The 20,434-nt window shown below is 40.3% G+C and overlaps 1 pseudogene; it reads left to right on the plus strand.

Moving 5' to 3' along the window:
- The first annotated feature begins 16,268 nt into the window (after positions 1–16,268).
- LOC121445282 lies at positions 16,269–16,842 on the plus strand (annotated as a pseudogene).
- Positions 16,843–20,434: the final 3,592 nt, after the last annotated feature.

The following is a 20,434-nucleotide window of genomic DNA, read 5'->3' on the forward strand; positions in this document are numbered from 1 at the left end:
GAACTCAATATGTAGACCAGGCTGGCCTTGAACTCAAGAGAGATCCACCTGCTTCTGCCTCCTGAGTGCTGAGATTAAAGACGTGTAACCAACATCCAGCTGCTTTTTTATATTTTAAGTAAAGGGAGATTTCTATCGCCAATATTGAAAAACTGTCACATCATCAGTCATATAGAATAGTTATACTCAAAATTGAAAATGCCAAGCCTTTTTGGCTACAAGATATGGAAGTTAGAGGAAGTATATGATAAGAGATACATACTTTAGGCAGGAGGTATGGGGGAGATTCTGGCTTGGGAACAAGTGCAGTGCAGGAATTACCCCAGCTTACTTCCACTCAGAATTCAGGTGCCACAAAATATGTGGATTCCGATTTATTTCATTATGGATCTAAATTCATCCTTCAACCTTTGTTTAAGGATGAGTTTAATAGAACAAGCACAGGCAATTTCCAATCCAACAGAATAGAAACACACACCCTTTTCCAACATACATGTATCTGACCCACAGCAGCCTTCACGGACTCTGTACAAAAAACATACATTTTCTTCCACAGGAAGGGCTCCTGCTTAGGGACACTGACAGGAGGGAAGCCTCTGTGAATGCCATCTGTTAGAAGACACCACCTGAGAGACACTGAGGTCTCTGAAAATCAACTGGTGCTACTGATTTCCAGACAAATATTTGAACTTTGTCTTTAGTAACAGGCATAATAAGTCTCGGTGCAGCTGCTCAGGACACTGCGAAAAGATCTCAAGTTTGAAATCAGAGCGATGCAAGGCCCGACTGGGTAACTTAGTGAAATGCTATCTGAAAATGAAAATAAAGAGCCAGGCATGTAGCACAACAGCAGAACATATAATCCCCAAAACTGCAAATAAATACAAATATGCATAAATACACCCATAATAAAATATTGCAGAGTCTGGGACAATCTCTCAGTCAACACAATGCTTGTTTTGCAAGCATGAGGACAAAAATTCAATCACCAGACCTCACATTAAAAAAATTTTAAAAGCCAGGAATGATCATGCACATATATAATTTCAACACTGGAAGGCAGACGTAGAGATCCCTGGGGCTCACTGGCCAGTCAGCCTAGCCTATTTGCCAAGTTCTGGTCAAGTAAGAGATCCTGTCTCCAAAAAGAGATGGACAAGACCTTAGGATACCTGAAGTTGTCCTCTAGCCTCCACACATATATATATATATATATATATATGCACAGGAACACACACACACACACACACACCATATTAACTTTAGGAAATCATGACTCACACAAATCTAGTAATAAAAAAAATGCAATAGTTGGGTACAATTCTGAATTTTAATCAGTCTCTCTTGGTAATAGATCTAAAGGAAAAGGGTTATATATAGATTTAAAACTTAAAAGTCTTGATGTATTTACACCATTGACTCAGGATGTACTAAAACACATTGCAAAAATAATCTTTACTTAAACATTAAAAAGCACAAGGCAATACATGTATGCATGCAATAACAATTAGTAGGGAAAGGGCCATGGATTTGAAGGAGAGCAGGAAATTTTTTTTTAAATATTTATTTATTTACTTGTTATGTATACAGTGTTCTGTCTGCTGTATGCCTGCAGGCCAGAAGAGGGCACCAGACCTCATTACAGATGGTTGTGAGCCACCATGTGGTTGCCGGGAATTGAACTCAGGACCTTTGGAAGAGCAAGCAATGCTCTTAACCGCTGAGCCATCTCTCCAGCCTCAAGAGAGCAGGAAATTTTATGCAGGAGGGTTTGAAGGGAAGAAAAGGAGAAATGTTGGATGTATATTATAATCTCAAAACTAAAAGAAAAAAGAGATGATATGCAGCAACTGTGATTGGTTGAACTACAAATATGTAATGTGGCACTAGAGAGTATTTAAAAATAAAAGTTTGCTTCTAAACGCAGAAAAACTGAAGAATAATGATAAAGTATAAAACTCTAAAACCATACCTTAAGACAAAAAGTTACCCAAAAGATATAAGCTTTTTATTTATGTATTTATTTATTAGGTATACAGTGTTCTGTCTGCAAGTATGCTTGCAGGCCAGAAGAGGGCACCAGATCTCATTACAGATGATTGTGAGCCACCATGCGGTTCCTGGGAATTGAACTCAGGACCTTTGGAAAAGTCAGTGCTCTCAATCTCTGAGCCATCTCTCCAGTCCAAGATATAAACTTTTTAAAAATTTATCTATCTAAATTTAAATAAGGCTTGGCATAACTTGTCACTTTTGCTATCCTCCGTGATGGCTACAGCTGGAACACAAATAGGGATGATGGGCTTCAGGCTATCTGTTGACCTAAGACTGAATAGATTTCTGGGAATTTCCAGTTCCAGGTGTGACCCCTGCATCTTGGCAACAAAATTTCTCTGCCTGGCACTCTTTCCTGGAAGTGAAGGCTTTGTCCTCCAATGGACAACACTGACTCCATTTGCACAAGCAGAATGTAGATCACCGCTGCTTTTCACTGGCTTGCTTGCTTCCATTGTTGCTTACTGGGCTGGGGGTGGAGGACGTTTATTTTCTTGTTTGGCTTTACTGTCATGACTGGCACGGAAGATGTGGAGAACAGTACCTGATAGCAGCACCTCAAACTTCCTTCTGCCTCGATGAGTCCATGTAAACACACAAGATTAACATCCTTGTGTTTCCATTGATATCAGAGCAGGAGAGAGACCCAGAGAGCTGACCTACACTGTTCTGCATGTCTCGGGCTGCCTCTTTGTGGGGTGATTATGGTGAACCTCATCTTCCACCTGGTTTTGTTGACGTTAGGTCTGTGCAAGAGCAAGTAACACCACCTCCTTAACCACGTTGTTGCTAGGTGAGGACAGAAGTTGGGAACTCTGTTGGGGATGCTACCCCTTCTGCCATGCCCCATTGTTGCCTCTTTGACACTTCTTTACCACTGGGCCAGGATATATGCTCTGCTGCCCCATTGAAGGGGAAGTGAAGTGCTAATGAGCTCTACTTTTTTTTTTTGCTCCACCGGTTGTTTCAGAAGGGAGCTTCTTGATGTGTCCAATTGAAACCAGGTGGGGGCAGCACCTTACTACTTAATGCTATCTTATTTTTGTTGGTGAGATGTAAGTTCAATTTCTTGCCAAAATGCACTTATACCATCTCTGTAGTTGCAGAGTTCTAACTCATATCACTGGTTACTTAGGAGGAGGTGGCAGCTGCACATTTCACTGGGCCTTACTAACACCAGATGTTGAGAAATTGGGACACTGGCTAGTTGCATCTCATGGCTGTTTCATGGGGATACACTCAGTTCCTAATTGGTTCCCACTGAAAACGGTAGGGATAGCAATGTACTGGCTGGCCCTGCCCCTCACTGCCCATCTTCTTTATTGTTGCTGAGTGAGAATGAAAGCCCTGATCACTGCTTGGCCCCACTATCAACCACACAGGTGGGGTAATAAAAAATAAAGTCTGTACTGCCTTAAATACACCGTTGATTGAAATTCAAGTGTTAATGATTCTGCTACTGTAAACATGGAAGTAGGGATGCTATGGGAAGAGAATATCATATTCAATTATGCCTAGGTCATCTGAAAAGACTATTACTAGAAATAGGGGAATGAAGGGCACCCTGTGAAGAAGGACAGAGACAGTAACTCAATTAAAATGGGCAAAAAATATTGTAACAGACCCTTCAGAAGAAGAATCTACAAGTGATCAATAAACATATCAAAAAACATTAATCACCTTTAGATATGGAAAAAATCCATAACTAAACCTCAGTATATTCGTGCACATGATTATATAAAGTTAGAAATATGAGAATCATAAATTTTGGCAAGTACGTGGAACTTGAATATTGGTGACAGAAACACAGATAGGTTGCCTTTGGAGATCTGATTTGCTATCTAGAAATATTCAACATAAATACTCAATTACTCTACAATTCCAGTGCTGTATACAGTCTCAAAAGAAATAAATCCACCACAAAATATTTATAAGAATTTTATAGAAGCTTTGTTATTAATAGCTGAAATCTGGAGAAAATTCATCAAAAGGAGAATTAATACCCTCATTTTGTATATTCATATAATGAAATAAAGCACATCAATAAATAGGAATCAATGATTATTCAACAAGACAGATGTATCTCAGAGATGTTATGCTGAACAAAATGAAGAATACCCAAATTTTATTTACTGCATGATTGCATTCTCAACATAACAGTAATGGCAAACTTTACCTATGATTATTTAATCTCCAGGATAAGTAATAAGTGTGTGTAGAAGCCATAGTTGTTATACTTGGTGCACACACAAATAAATAATTAAGATTTATGAACTTTATTTAATTTCATATCTTGATTTAAAACTCTATGTACTAAGAGAAGGTGTGGGGATAAGGGAGAAATTAGAAACATCCTTTCTAAGAAAATGTAGTACTCAGTCTGCATTCAGGTATACCAAATTGGAAAAATATGAGCACAGAATGTTCATCTCTTTCTAACTGAAATATTTCAGATACAATGTGTCACTAGCCTAGCTTTCAGGATACAACTGCAAACATTACAGCTGTTTCTGGATATTTTTCCTGGGGAACATAATTAGCAAACATTTTCCTAAAAAAACTTTTTCTTTCTTTCTTTCTTTCTTTCTCTTTCTTCCTTTCCTTCCTTACTTCTTTTCTTTCTTTTTTTTTTTTTTTGAGACAGGGTTTCTCTGTGTAACAGCCCTGACTGTCCTGTAACTCACTCTGTAGACCAGGCTGGCCTTGAACTCACAGAGATCTTCCTGCCCCTGATTCCCAGGGGCTGGGACTCAAGGCATGCACCACCACACCCTGCTGAAACCTTATTCTTAAGAATCTGTCTTGGAATTTTGACCATGAGATACTGTTCTTGAAAGTAGTGGTTCTGGGGCATTCCCAGAAACTTTAGTCTGAAACCATGTGGAACTTTATTGGTGGTGGTGTGGGGTCATGATGGTTGACCAAGAAAGGGGAAGTAGTGAAGAGAAAGCAAGGGTCAGGTGGAGCTTGCTTAAAAGGGACCCTTTGCACATTCAATACAGAGCCCTACATATTAAGTACGGCTGTAGGGTCTTGGGCTGACTAAGTATTTGCCTAAATACCCACAAGCTCATGCGTGGCTGTAAAATTCTGGGGCTGGCTAGGTATTTACCTGAGCTGACAGGTGCATCTTTCCAGGTGATAAGGGGCGGGCCAGCATAATGCCTGAAAGTTAAAACCATGAATATTGGTCCCTAGGGTTGCTGGTGCAGTAAATAATTTAGGGAACTTTCTTCCTGCTATTGTTGTGGATGGAATATGTTTGTTCAGATGAAATATATGATTGCTAGTTAAAAGTGAGATTTTCACAAGCAACATTTCCAAAACTATACCTTCACCAGCACAGAAATAGGAGACAAAACTTCCCGATCTGAGGGTTATACCCTATGTGACAGAAAGACTTCAGGGACATAAGCATAGCAAGCCCTAGATTATTTTGTTAGTTTTCGCCTTTTAATGCCAGAGATTCTGATTCATGGGTCTACAGTAGTGCCCCAGAAGGTAGGCTTTCAAAATTCCTCCAGTGTACTATGGAGTTTAGGAGCACCTACTTATCCTACAGTGTAGTACAGGAGTTGAGGATGTTGCTAAGTGATTATTTACCAACTATGTGCCAAGCCCTGGATTCACCCCCATTAGTGCCCCCTCTCTCATCACATATAAATTACCCAGTCTGAGCTGGGAATAGTGGTGCACACCTTTAGTTCCAGCATTCAGGAGACATAGGCAGGTGGATCTCTGTGCGTTTGAGGCCACTCTGGTCTACATAGTGAGTTCCAGGATACCCAAAGCTACATAGACCCTGTCCGGAAAATAAACGAAAGCTAAATTACCCAGCGAAGTAAGGCTTCTTTCTTTATGTATTTGAAAAAGGAACAAGTGCATTTAATAGCACACATAGCAAGAAATAATGGGGAAAATGTTTTTCCAGTCCTTATTAGATGTTTCTTTGAAAGACTCTGCACTATACTTCAATCTTTGCCAATGCTATTTTGATAAATCTCTACATATTTAAAGGCTGCTATTAACTCCCATCTCCTGCATTAATCATCCACTAATTCTCTGACAGCAAGTAATGTTTTAATCCCCCTATTTCTCAAAAGTAGTTCAAAAAAAGTATTTCAAAGAAAGTAATTGTTGGCTTAGTAATACAATGTTTTTAAAACATCCTTTCTCTGGCTATAACCTTTGGTATCTCATCTCAACTACATATTTGAAAGAATAGTCATATTTGCATTTCTAGCATATTCCATTTGATTTATCCTGATTTCTCATTTTCTTCACTTAGAGAACACCTAACTCAGAGTCACAGATTCATCCAATGTCCCTTGAGGTTCAACAACCTTGATTTATATGTAAGGAAACTAATTTCATCCCAGTGGTAATAGTTAGGCTGCACCTTTCTTGAGGTACTAGTGGGAAGTATGAAGGACTGAGCAGTGTTGTTAACGTAGAATTAAGGATAGTGGGTGATTAAAAAAAAAAAAGATGTGCTCACAAAATTTGTAGGAAAAAAATGAACTTAGAATTTATGTTAAGTGAAGTCACAAAATCTCAGAAAAAAAACTCTCATGCTCTTCCTCAAATTCAGAATCTATCCAATAATATATATAACAAAAGTACATATGAGTACCTTATAAAGAAAAAACAAGAAAGGCTAAATATTATGAAATGAGGAGAGACTGGATGCAGGTAATAGACAAGAGTTATGAAGGGGACATAGAGCTTATTGTTTTTCTAGTTCTAAATCCACCATGGGTTTTTTTTTGTTTTGGTGGTGAATATGTGCATAAAATATATTTAACAGTGAAAGTATAAAATGCAATATGAAGCTTCACAACTTCTGCTTGAAATGGTTGCTCTAACTGTACAGATGTTTGTGGAGTTCTGGGATCTGGCTCATTTCAGTGTGTAGCTTTTTATTTGCAATATTTTCATAATAAAATTTAAATACACACACGCACACCTACACACGCATACACACTTTTTAAAAGGATGCTCAAAGTAATAAAGGTGAGGGAAAAAAATAAACCGAATTCTGCATTAGACTATCACTTCCTTCTCCTTCCCACCGCAAGCAACTGATAGGTGAGTCTCTGATTACTAACAAAACAAGGCAAGAAATGTGCAGCATGAAATTTTATGTTACCATTTAGAACTGTTTAGCTAGCATATGGTCACTGGGGTTATTGTATTTCTTCTTTGGTTCCTTTTCTCTAAGCTTTTTGATCTTGGGAGGTGAATAGTCTTTATGGGTTTGCTTTGCTTTTAATAAGAAATCCTGAAGTTTCGCTTGAAATCTAATGTTCTCTCTCAATTTTAATGCTATTTGCACACATTTTAAAGCAAGGAAACTACTCGGGGAAAATTTTAAAATCCACTTACACAGGCGTACTTGATCAGTTTCAAGTCTCTCCTCAGTAAAGCACAGCCAGGGAATTGTGAGGAGTCTGGCCAACAACAGATAACAGCATTGCTGTTTTGTATCCCAGCTCTTTTTCTCACTGATCTAAGAAGCCCAGCAACCCATCCTCCATCCTTTCAGTGTTCTTCAGATAAAAAGAGAATCCTCTTCTCCTGGAAAGATTATGAGACCTTCCTCAATTATATATAACCGGAGGCCAGACTCAACTTGATGGGAGAAAGGAACTGGTAAGATTTATTCCAGTGTAACCAATGGGTCATAAACACCTCCCTTCTAAAAGTTCCCCCCCTAAAAACAATAAAGACTAGGATAACCCTTTTATTTGCTGTGAAAATCCTCACCTTTCCTTGCAATATAACCCTTGAAGAAAGGAGGGCTGGGGAGAAACCCTGCTGCATATCAAAGCCCTGTGAATTGTTAAAAGGGTCTGCTGCTCCAATATGACAGATAAGACCTCCAAACCCTAGACAAAGTAGGAAGCTCTCTTCTTAGACCTCAAAATTCCTAGACAGAAAGAAAGGCATCAGCATTCAAAAAAGTTAGTCTTGGGCTGCTCTCTTGGATCTCTTTCGTGGACATGGGTAAGAGTGTCACCTTCAGATTGATTATATGAGGAAATAAGAGGGGCAGGGTAATGAAGTGACATCCCAGTGGAGAGCGTACCTTCTCCCACCAGGAGGGCCACATGATGATCAACAAGTCTTCTTACATCAACTCCTGCAAAATGCAATGGAGAACACCATTTTGCTGATCATGAAGTTGAAGTACTTAATAGAGGTGACCTGCTGCTGGACAGTAAAAAATTTAAAACGCCAGGTTCTCCTAAATCTGAAACAACAGACCTGAGTCCTGTCTCTGGGAAACCCGCACAGGAGGGCTCAATCTTCCAAGACACCCCCCAGCTCAATATTGTCCCAAATCTTCTCGGAACTGAGGAAGGATCTCACAGACTCTTGGAATTAGTCAATGCCTTAAAATCACTCCATCTTGAAAGCTAAACTGCGGTTGCTGCTAATAAACCTTGGAGTTTATTAGTATTGCTTTGTATTGATTTGGGAGAGTGTGATTTGTACATAAAAAACAAGCAATCAACAGAATGAAGAGAATGCCTGGGCATAAAGTCATTATATAAAGAACAGAAACAATTCAACAGAAAAAACTGTGGTTTTGTAAGTGGTAAAAGAACCAATGACACACAAGCCAGGCAGAGTGGAGTATGCCTTTAACCCTGAAAGACCCTACAGACCCCCTCCTCAAAACCCGCAGCTAGCATGCTCCCGGGGGAACGTCCTGTTTGCTTTAAAAAAAAAATTCTCCGGATCAGCAGCCAGCCTGCTCTCGTAAGAACATCCCACGTGCTTGAGAGAACAGGATGTCTATGAGATAGAAAGACTGCAGGGCAGGATGTCAATAAGATAGGACATCAACAAAGCAGGTTGACTGCAAAACAGGATATCTATGAGATAGGAACAGTCATGCCCACCCGCCTCATTCCGATCGACCGATAACCACGCTTTTGCTTCTGTAAACTTGCTTTTTGCTCTTCCCTATAAAAAGCCCGCTCTCTAGTTGGCAGGTGCGCAAGTCCTCCGAAAGACTTTGCTGCCCGCAGGTACCTGTGTTTACTCAATAAACCTCTTGCTAATTGCATCCTGTGGTCTGGACTCAGAGTGTCCTGGTTCTGGGGACTTCATTGGAGGAAAAGGTCCTCCCTGAGGGTCACCCCAGCAGAAGATGGCAGAGCTCTGTAAGTTCAAGGCCATCCTGGTCTATGTCGTGAGTTCCAGGACAGCCAGGGCTACATGCCAGGACTAATCAGAGAAACTCTAACTTGAAAAACTTTTTTAAAAAGACACATAAATGAATAACAACTATATGAGAAGTACTTTACATCATTTTTCATGAGGAAGATAAAAGTGATAACCACAATGAAATATGACCTCACTTCTGGTAGGAGGCCTACTATCAAAAAGACAAAAGAGAACAAATAAGCCAAGAATGAAGAAAAAAGAGAACCTTTACATACTGTTCATGTGAATGTAAGCACAACCATTATGAAAACACTATTGAAGGGGCTGGAGAGATGGCTCAGCGGTTAAGAGCACTGACTGCTCTTCCAGAGGACCCGGGTTCGATTCCCAGCACCCACATGGCAGCTCACAACTGTCTGAAAATGCAGTTCCATGAGATCTGACACCTTCACACCAACAAACATAATAAAGTAAATAAATAAGTAAATAAATAAAAAAAAGTTTTTTTTAAAAAAGAAAACACTATTGAAGTTCCTTCCACAAAAAATAAAACAAAACTACCATATTCAAAGGACACAAAATCAGTATGTTAGAGAAACACTTGCATTCCTATGTATACCTAAAATTTTTTCTTTTATATGTAACTACTCAATACATATCAAGTTTGCATATTTGTAACTTTCAGTGTGATATTTCAACACAGAAACATAATCTGCTGTGATCAAACCCAGCCATTCTTTCCTCATCTTCTTCTCTTCATATTTTCCAACATCGAAGAGCACTAGTCTACATTTGGACTGACATTTTGGCTTTCACATATGAGAGAAAACATATGATACTTGTCTGTCTATGATAATCATATTTCAGATGATGAAGTGCCACTTATTCTAAACATTTTTCTGCAAAAAATCAAGGATTCCAACTTTGATTATGGCTGAATAATAATCACATAAATATATATAGTACATTTTATTCATTAATTCACTGAAGAACACACAAGTTGAATACATATATTAGCTATTACGAATTGCAATAAACTTGAATGTATCTATCATTTTGACACACTGATTTCATTGCTTTTGCATAGGTATCCAGAGATGGGATAGCTGGATCATATCATAGATACTTTTGAATTTTAGAGGAACTTCCGTAATAGTTTCTATAATAACTATAATTTGTGTTCCTACCAAAAGTGTATAAATTCTTTTTTATATCTTCAGTGTGTTTTGTTGTTTTGTTTTTCATTGTTAGTTCCTGCCACAGCAGCCAACCAACCTTGGCAGAGGCAGTAATATCATCACCTGCCACCAGGTGCCTTTCCACCATCAGTTATGCGACATGTGCAACCCTTAAAAGTGCCCCACTGGCACAATTTTGACTTGCTCTTGTTCCTCTTGTTTTCCTGTCTGTCTTTCTCATATCCCCACTCCAAGATGACCTTAGCTCTTTCACTCTCCTCCTCCCCAAGTAAGCCCTTGCATAAACTCTTGCAAGTCACATGTTCTCCTTGGGGCACACCTTGGCGGAGTCCGCCGAAGGTACCCTACTTAACTTTTGCTTATACTTTGTTGTTTATAATTTTTTCCTTTCAAGATATATATAGATATTGGTGTTTAACCTGCATACATGTCTTAGGTTGTCAGATCCCCTGAAACTGGAGTCATGGACATTTGTGAGCTACCTACCATGTGGGGGCTGGGAATTGAACCCTGGGTCCTCTAGAAGAGTAGCCAGTGCTCTTAACTCCTGAGTCATCCTTACACTTTTAACTGGGCAGCATGTTCTCTAATTGTAGTTTTAATTTAAATCTCCTCAGTACTAATGCTATTGAGCATTCTTTTCTTTAAAAAAGTTATTGTTGTTGTTGTGTGCATGTCTGTGTGAGCATGTGCCACATGAGTGTGGATGCTGGAGTTAAAAACAGTTGTAAACCTTCTAACACAGATGCTGGGAATTTAACTTGGACAGTACACACTCTTTTTAAGAATTAATTTTTGAAAATGATGTGTATGGCCAGGCGGTAGTGGCACACACCTTTAATCCCAGCACTCGAGAGGCAGAGGCAGGCGGATCTCTGTAAGTTCGAGACCAGCCTGGTCTACAGAGCTAGTTCCAGGACAGGCTCCAAAGCCACAGAGAAACCCTGTCTCGAAACAAAACAAAACAAAACAAAAAAAAAAAAAAGAAAAAAATCAAAAAAAAAAAAAAGAAAAGAAAATGATGTGTATGTGTGTATGGGTATGTATATGTGACTGCAGGTATTGATGGAGACATTGGATCCTTGGAGAGGGAATTACAGGAAGTCAGAAAGTCTCCACTGCCCAATATGGGGGTGAGGAACCAAACCCAAGTCCACTCTCTCTAAGAGCAGAAAGTGCTCTTAACCACTGAGCCATTTCTCCACAGATATATTTGGTTTGGTTTTCTTTTGGTTTTTTATTTGTTTGTTTGGGGTTTTTTTTGGGGGGGGGGGAGTGGTTTTTCAAGACAGGGTTTCTTTGTGTAACAAACAACTCTGGCTGCCATGGAACTCACTATGTATGTAGACCAGGCTGGCCTTGAACTCACAGAGATGCCCCTGCCTGTGCCTCCTAAGTGCTTGAGTTAAGGGCATGCGCCACCACTACCTGGTGATGTATTTGTGATAAAGAACATTCACTACAAAGCTCCAGCTAGCCTTCCTTAAATAGTGAGAACTTTGACTATTTCCTAGGTAATGCAGTAAGCTTTGACGAATGCTGGAAAAATAATCGATACTCTAGTTTGAACCTGTCAGAAACAATTTTCTCCTTGCCAGGCTTTCCATCAATTTAAGCCTTCAACTGAATGGATGAATTCAATCCATGCTACAGAAGGAAAAATACTCAGAATAACATTCTAACTTTTTGTATGGATGGAAGTGTTTTTTCCTCTGAGTATAAACAAGATGCTATGGTAATGGTAAAAGAGCTACTGACACATTCAGCAAGTTGCTTCCTTCCCAAGCTGCAGGTGATCTTGGAAGCCGCTGCACATCTTTGAAATCAAAGATGAATTCCAGCCAGAGCTCCACAATGGAGGGCGGCTGCATACTTCGCAATGAAGTAATATATGTTAACACACTTAAATTCAAAGATAAAGAGCCAATACTGTTTGGGGGTTGCTCAAGACAAGATTTCTCTGTATAGCCCTGGTCGTCCTGGAGTTCTCTCTGTAAACCAGGCTGAACTCGAACTCAGAGATTCACCTGTCTCTGCCTCCTGAGAGCTGGGTTTGTGCTACACCACTGCCCGGCTAGTCAATACCTCTTATGTTTCAAGACAAAGGGAATAAAAGATTAAAAAAAAGATGATAGACAAATAGATGTTAGAAATACAGATAAACAAAACAAGGAGAAATGTGTGTGTGTGTGTGTGTGTGTTTCTGTGTGTGTGTGTACGTGTGTGTGTGTGTGTGTGTGTGTTGGTGAGTATGAATGGGGAAAATGTATTTATTTGACCTTAAAATGAACCTGCTGCTAGATAATTCTCAAAAGAAGAAAAACAATTAGCTAATAAATATTTGAAAACTGTTCAACATCCTTGGTCATCAGGAAATTGTAAATTAAAGCTGCTTTGAGATGCCATTAGACTACAGTCAAGAAAACAAATGGCATGGCCTGAGGGTGTGCCCTGGTGGCAAAAGATTTGCCTAGCATGTGTGAGATCCTCAGTACAATCCTTGGTATTGCAAAGATAGATAGATAGATAGATAGATAGATAGATAGATAGATAGATAGATAGATAGATAGATAGATAGATAGAAAACAGAAGCTTCTCCTATCTGGTCCTTTGTCTTCCACTCTCTTTTCTTTTGATTTATTAATTTACTATGTATAAAGTGTTCTGCCTGCATACCAGAAGGGGGCGCCAGATCTCATTACAGATGCTTGTGAGCCGCCATGCGGGTGCTGGAACTGAACTCAGGACTTCTGGAAGAGCAGACAGTGCTCTTAACTGCTTTATTCCTAAAGGCTTTCTAATATAAGGAAGTTTCTCCACTTAAAAGGAAGGTGAAGAAGGAGGAAGAAGAAAAGAAATGACAACAAAAATGTCAGACGTGGGGGGGAAAGGATTCCTTACACACTGTCGGTAGGAATATAAACTGATGGCGACTGCTGTGACAGTGTGAAATTTCCTGAGGAAAAACTAAAGATAAAACTATCACATGAGTAAGCTATAATACTCCCGGGAATATACTTAAACAAATCTATATCCACCGTAGAGAAATTTACACATCAGTATTCATTGCTGCTCCATTTGCAGGAGCTAGGAAATGGAATCAACCTAGATGCCCATCAAAACATAAATGGATGAAAAAATGTGGTTTAAAATGGAATTTAATCAGCATTGGAAAAAATGAAATCATGACATTATCAGGAAAATGAATCAAATCATTGTGTAGGCAAAATAAACTATGTGCAGAAACACAAAAAAGAGAGTAATGGAATATATGTGAATGAAAGCAGAAGTGGCAACCATTTAGAGCGAGGTTAGAGACTAAGGAGAGGCGGGGGGTGGTAGCTATGGGGGGTAAATAAGAGCAAAGTATAATAACATATGTATAATAATGCCATAACAAAATTTTCTCTCTTTTTTTTTGTTTTTTGTTTTCTAGACAGGGTTTCTCTGGGTAGCCCTAGCTGTCCTGGAACTCACATTGTAGCCCATGCTGGTTTCAAACTTACATAGATCTTCCTGTCTCTGCCTTCCAAATGCTGGGATTAAAGGCATGGACCACCACTGCCCGGCTTGTAGAATTAATTTTTATTATGTGTGTTTGCTTTAAAAATAGAAAAGCATTCTTCTGGGGAAAGGGAGCAACAAAAATAACCCGTTTTTTTCAGACCTGTCTTAATGACCCAGCCTCAAACTTTTTTCTGATTTTAGATACTAGGCAGAGAAATTGAAACAGAAAATGCACTAGAGTCATTATAGTTTTAGTCCATGGAAAGTGAAGATTGCCTATTAACGTGATGGTAACAGCCACTGATAAAATTTATTGAAACAATTCTACTTCCCAGTAAGTGGGATTTTACTTTTCTTTTATATTAAGAGGGGATGTACATTTAGCCGGGAAAAGGCCATTTCTAGGCTTGGATATTAATAGCAACAATGAAGGTTTTGCTCTTCTGGTCTTTGTATTTCTTTTTCTTTAATATTTTCTTTTTTTTAATTTTTTTTTAATATTTATTTATTTTATTATGTATACAATATTCTGTCTGTATGCCTGAAGGCCAGAGGAGGGCGCCAGACCTCTTTACAGATGGTTGTGAGCCACCATGTGGTTGCTGGGAATTGAACTCAGGACCTTTGGAAGAGCAGGCAATGCTCTTAACCACTGAGCCATCTCTCCAGCCCCTCTTTAATATTTTCTTTACTTTTCTTTTATGTGTTTGGGTATTTTGCCTACATGTACATTGTTGTGTAATAGATGTGTCTGATACCTGTAGAGGCCAGAAGAGGGCACCAGATCCCACGAAACTAGAGTTACAAAGACTTGTGAACTGACATGCAGGTGCAGGGAATTGAACCCCAAGTCCTCTAAAACATCAGCCAGTGCCCTTAAACACTAAGTCATCTCTCCAGTGCCGATCTTTGTCTTAAGATTCATTTTATTGAATGGTCGGAGCGCTGGCTGAGAGGATGGGAGCTCCGCCTACAGAGCCCAAGGTTGCTGGTTCGAGTCCCAGGTAAGTCTGTACTGTGTGAATGTATCTGTGTATGAATGTCTCTGTGTCTGTGCTGACTGTGTGCTATGTAAGTGACGTGTGCATGCATAATTAATTGGGAAAAAAATTCCTTTTATTTATGTACGGGTATGATGTGCCTGTGTGAATGTATGCTCACATGTGTGCAGGTGTGTATGCCTATGCATGGGCAGAGATTATAAGAGGGCGTTGGACCTGGCTTTGTAGGTGTTTACAGAATGTCAGACTTGTTACACAAACTCCAGTCCTCATGATTGACCAGGAAGTGCTCCTAAACCCATAACCCTCTCTCCAGCTCCCTTCATGTATTTGTTCTTACAACTCATCATTATATTTCATCATATAAAGATTTAAATAGTAAATATGAGCTAGGTAGCCTAATAAAATCTGCACATAGTTAACATCTGCCTAGTTTTACTGGGTTAGTTGTTAATGGAATTCCCTGTTGACGCTGGTATTTCTAAAGCTTACTAACATGATTCTATCTATGTAGACAAGTCCTTTACATGTGTAACACATGCACTGTTTTCTGTCTTCTCAGATGTACTATATATATGACTCTTAGAGTACATAAAAATAAACACATGCTTTCCCTCCAGTTATAGCTTTATGTTTTTGCACACACACCCACACAACACAACAGAACACACATGTGGGCATATCTTTTTTGTTTTTCTTTTTTAAATTTGTTCATTTTTATTTTATGTGCATTGGTGTTTTGCCTGCATGTATGTCTGTATGAAGGCATCAGAAACTGGTGCTATAAATGGTTGTGAGCTGCCATGTGGATGCTGGAAATTGAACCTAGGTCCCCTAGAAGAGCACCCAGTGCTCTTAACCACTGAACCATCACTCCAGCCTTTTGCTTGTTTGTTTGTTTTTTCAAGACAGGATTTCTCTGTGTAACAGGGCTGGCTGTCCTGGAACTCACTCTGTAGACCAGGCTGTACTCAAACTCACAGAGCTCCACTCTTCCTCGACCTCCGGAATGCTGGGGTTAAAGGCGTGCACCATCACCACCCAGCTGAGGACATATCTTCTACAGAAGATTGCCGGCTGTGATTCACGTTATTCTACTAGGTAAACATAGGAGGAAAGCAGAATTCATTTCTTCCATGTGTCAATGATTCAGAACCATCTTTCCCTGTGGTAATAAAGTCCCAACCAAGTGTTCACTTTTGTTCATTCTCACAACTATTTGTTTGTTAAATGGTGAAAAAAAAAAAAAACCCAGATAGTACTCTCCTACTTAAAGTCTTTAAAAACCGTAGTCCAGCTTTCCGGACCAGGCCGTGCAGGAGGCGCCATCATGGGTGTTGACATCCGCCACAACAAGGACCAAAAGGTTTGGCGCAAGGAGCACAAGAGCCAGGACATCTACCTATGGCTGCTGGTCAAGCTGTACAGGTTTCTGGCCAGGCGAACCAACTCCACCTTCAATCAGGTTGTGCTGAAAAGGTTATTCATGAGTCGCACCAACCGGCCACCTCTGTCCCTATCCCGGATGATCCGAAAGATGAAGCTTCCTGGCCGAGAAAACAAGACGGCTGTGGTTGTGGGGACGGTCACAGATGACGTGAGGATTCTCGATGTGCCCAAACTGAAGGTGTGTGCACTGCCGGGCCTGAAGTCGCATCCTCAAGGCTGGGGGTAAGATCCTCACCTTTGACCAGCTGGCCTTGGAGTCTCCCAAGGGCCGTGGCACTGTGCTCCTGTCTGGACCTCGGAAGGGCCGAGAGGTGTACCGGCATTTTGGCAAGGCCCCAGGAACCCCACACAGCCATACCAAACCCTATGTCCGCTCCAAGGGCCGGAAGTTTGAACGTGCCAGAGGCAGAAGGGCCAGCCGCGGCTACAAAAACTAACCCTGGATCTTACTGTTATTAAAAAGTTTTGGATGTTGAAAAAAAAACTGTAGTCCAAAATTGAGGATCATAATTGGTTCCTTTTCAAGGTCAAGTTCCACTTCATCCAAATATCTATAGTCTGACATTATTTCCAGAACCCCAAAACTAACCCTGGATCTTACTGTTATTAAAAAGTTTTGGATGTTGAAAAAAAAACTGTAGTCCAAAATTGAGGATCATAATTGGTTCCTTTTCAAGGTCAAGTTCCACTTCATCCAAATATCTATAGTCTGACATTATTTCCAGAACCCCAAACTTTGACGTCAATGGCAAGCATTCAGGTAGTGATCATATGCCATTTTGTGAGCTCTTTTTGGTCTGTAATTTTCATAATTAAGTTATGAAGAGTAATTTGATAAGTCAGGTAAGATTCAAACAAACCATACTGAAGAGTCAGCTCTTGTTGCTTTTGCAGAATGCTGGGATTTGGATCCCAGCATGCACATAGTCCACAGCTTCCTGTAACTCTAGTCCCAGGATAATTAATGCCCTCTTCTGACCTCCTTAGGCACCAGGCACATATGTTGTACACATACATATATGCAGGCAAAAAACTTAAACACATAAAGCAAAAAGTATACAGTGTTCTGCCTGCACACCAGAAGAGGGCACCAGATCCTATTACAGGAAGAATTAGCACTCTTAACCACTGAGCCATCTCTCCAGCCCTTCTGAGCCATCTCTCCAGCCCATAAATCTTTTTTTAATGATTCAAACTGGATTACTATTCCAGATTTTTTAATTAAGCCATTTTCAGAAAAATGATAATGATAAATTGCTAATTGCCATTGCAATTTCTAGGATCAGGACCTAGGGGGATAGTTTTCTTTTTATGAAATAATCTGCTATTTTTAAACTATCTTCTAATATACAAAAAATGTTTATACTACAGTATCAGTTGTTTTTAGGAAGGATTTGTGCAAACATCAAGAAATACCACACAGGCTGCAGCTAAAATTACCACTGAGCAGGCTCTTGAAAGTCCACATATCATTCTACTGCCAAACCTCGGCTTTCTTTGGATTTCTGTAGAGATTGCCAACAAGCTTGCCCTCATCTTTAGACAATTCTGCTTAGATTTGTTTCTTTTTCTCCACACTGATAAGAATTACCACACAGTTCCTCCGCGGTTACCACAGTTTGCTTAGCTCCTGGGGCAAGCACTCCGGGAATGAAAGTGTCCCTGTCTCCTGAGTCTTTTCATACAGTCATGAGACAACCCTGATGTTCTTTTAGGACATTAAGACTGTGCCATCCACATGCCTATACATGTTTATCTCCATAGGTCTTTAACCTCTCTGAATTGCCAGCCAATCAGCAGACAAAAGCCCTAAAAGTCACGTGCTCTGGACCTCCTAGAGGGTAAGCCAGTCTGACCTACTCCTGTTCTAGTCACTTTCCAGTTCTGTCCACTGCCCAACTCAACAAGACATTTCCCCCATTGCAAATTAGGCCCATTCTTTGGTGAATTCTATTGAAAACAACTTCTAAGTCCATGTGACAGACCTCATCTGTCTTCAGCAACAAACAGAAGCTGGCGACTTCCACAATCCATCTACAGAAGCTCCGTAATTCTGCAGGAGCATTTCAGTGTCAACATCCACAAAAGCAATACCATTGAAGAGGCCTCTCTCCTTCACTAAGGCATGATGCTGACAGATTGTTAGAACAGTCATAAATGCCCAGTAAGAGAAAATCTCTGCTCTCGGTGGAGATGTAAAATCCCTCCTAGCCAAGGGGACACTCCTAGAAAGACAGGCTTACCTTAAGGCATGCTAAAGAAACAGGCTAAATAATTTTCCCTTTAATGAAATACTGTACTTTTTCTTCCCAGAATTTCCATCCCATTCCCTCAGAGTAATAACCCCTATGGGCCACCATGACATTCCACTGGGTCCTGCAACCTTTAGGTACAATCATCTCTGTTTTTCTTTTTCCTTTTTTTTTTGTTTGGGGGGGGGTTGAGATGCTGGCAAAAACATGAGTATGCTTTTTCTGACACCTTGTGCCTCCTCATTCTTTCTCGAAAGCTCCCCTGCCCAGCATGAGTCTGACCTCCATAACTACTTAATCCACACGGCTTTTCTCCTCCATCTTCCTTCTCGAGCAGCTGTGGGGGAGGGTTTACAGCTTGATCGCCTGGGGATTTTTTCCCTTTAAACTGTAATGAAGTAGTCCTTGGGCTTCCATTTGAGTCTATTCTTAAAATGCTTTTCTAAGTGGAGACTAAGAACCCCAAGAGAGGACCCTAATTTCCTCTATAATATTGCCCTATGTAATCTGCACGTCTCTAAAACCAAAAATGGAGGTTTTCATAACAAAGCATTGCCTTCCTGAATAATGTAGATAAAACTACCTGCAATTCTTTCCACACTTTCCAGAATTCATGAAGCACTGTACCTTTGTGAGTTGTAATGACTCTGAGAACTCCCCACAATCATTCACTGACATTTTGTGAAGATTTCTTGACAGGAGACCGTGGAGGTGCTGGTTGTCGCACACACGTGTTTGTACCCTTGAAGCTTCTAATAATAAAAAAAAAGTGCAAGCCAGTGTATGTCACAACTGGTACCTGCAGGCCCCATCTTGGAAGACTAAAGCAAACAATGAAGAGAGCCTCCAAGACTGGTAATCAGGCTTGAGAACTTGAGAAGAGAAGCTCACACTGGCAAATGCAGAGAACCCTAATGAAACGTCTACAGAAAGACAGAATGCCTCATTTTGCTTATGTGAAACTGGACTCTCGAAGCTAAATAATCTGCAGAAGCATAGCCCCTCTCTGTCTCCCTCCCTCAGGCCCTCCACAGACGCCAGCACCTATTGAGAATTTCACAAGCAGATGTTGACTTCATATGTTTCAGCCAAATGTTTTTTGCCACATTTCGAAGTACACTGTCGTTGGAAGGAGACAACACTCCAGCTGCTACCATACGTACGTCATAGTTACCAGGTTTTCATGGGGAAAGCGAAGTTGGTGGATGTGCAGGGCTTGCCCAGAGGTGCTGGTTGAAAGCTGTGAGCACTGCAGCAAGCACTGCAGCCGGCAGACAAGCAGACATTATAGCCTGTCCGTAGTGCTCCGCATTGGTTGCCCTGACAACCTCACCTGAGGGGGCGGGGGGGAGAGCAGGGGACTCAGTAACAAGAACTAGAGCGCTGCCACCAAGCCTGAAATCAATCAATTATAAGGCAGAGGACAGCACACAGACCAGCACTGACATAAAGAGCTCTTTCAATCCATGGATACATGTTACTATTCTGTTTACTTATGTATGTAATTTAGATTGATTTAAGCATTATTTTGTAGATTCGGGGATTGCTTTTCGTGTGTGTGTGTGTGTGTGTGTGTGTGTGTGCGCGCGCGCGCGCGCGTGTGTAGCCAGCCTTAAAGGAAAATTTGAGGTTTCTCTGAAGAGAAAAAATTGTTCCTGTGGACTCTAGTAATATCTTCAGAATTCTGTTACTGATTTTGGTGCTGTTTTCAGAGTTGGTTCTGGTTTTTCTGGACTTTACTAGTCTCAGTGCTAAAAGAACGTATAGCACAAATTCTAATTGTTATTAATAATAA

This window comes from Microtus oregoni, unplaced genomic scaffold (assembly GCF_018167655.1).
Source record: "Microtus oregoni isolate MIOR12 unplaced genomic scaffold, Mior012 000171F_ref0000002, whole genome shotgun sequence".
Classification (NCBI taxonomy): domain Eukaryota; kingdom Metazoa; phylum Chordata; class Mammalia; order Rodentia; family Cricetidae; genus Microtus; species Microtus oregoni.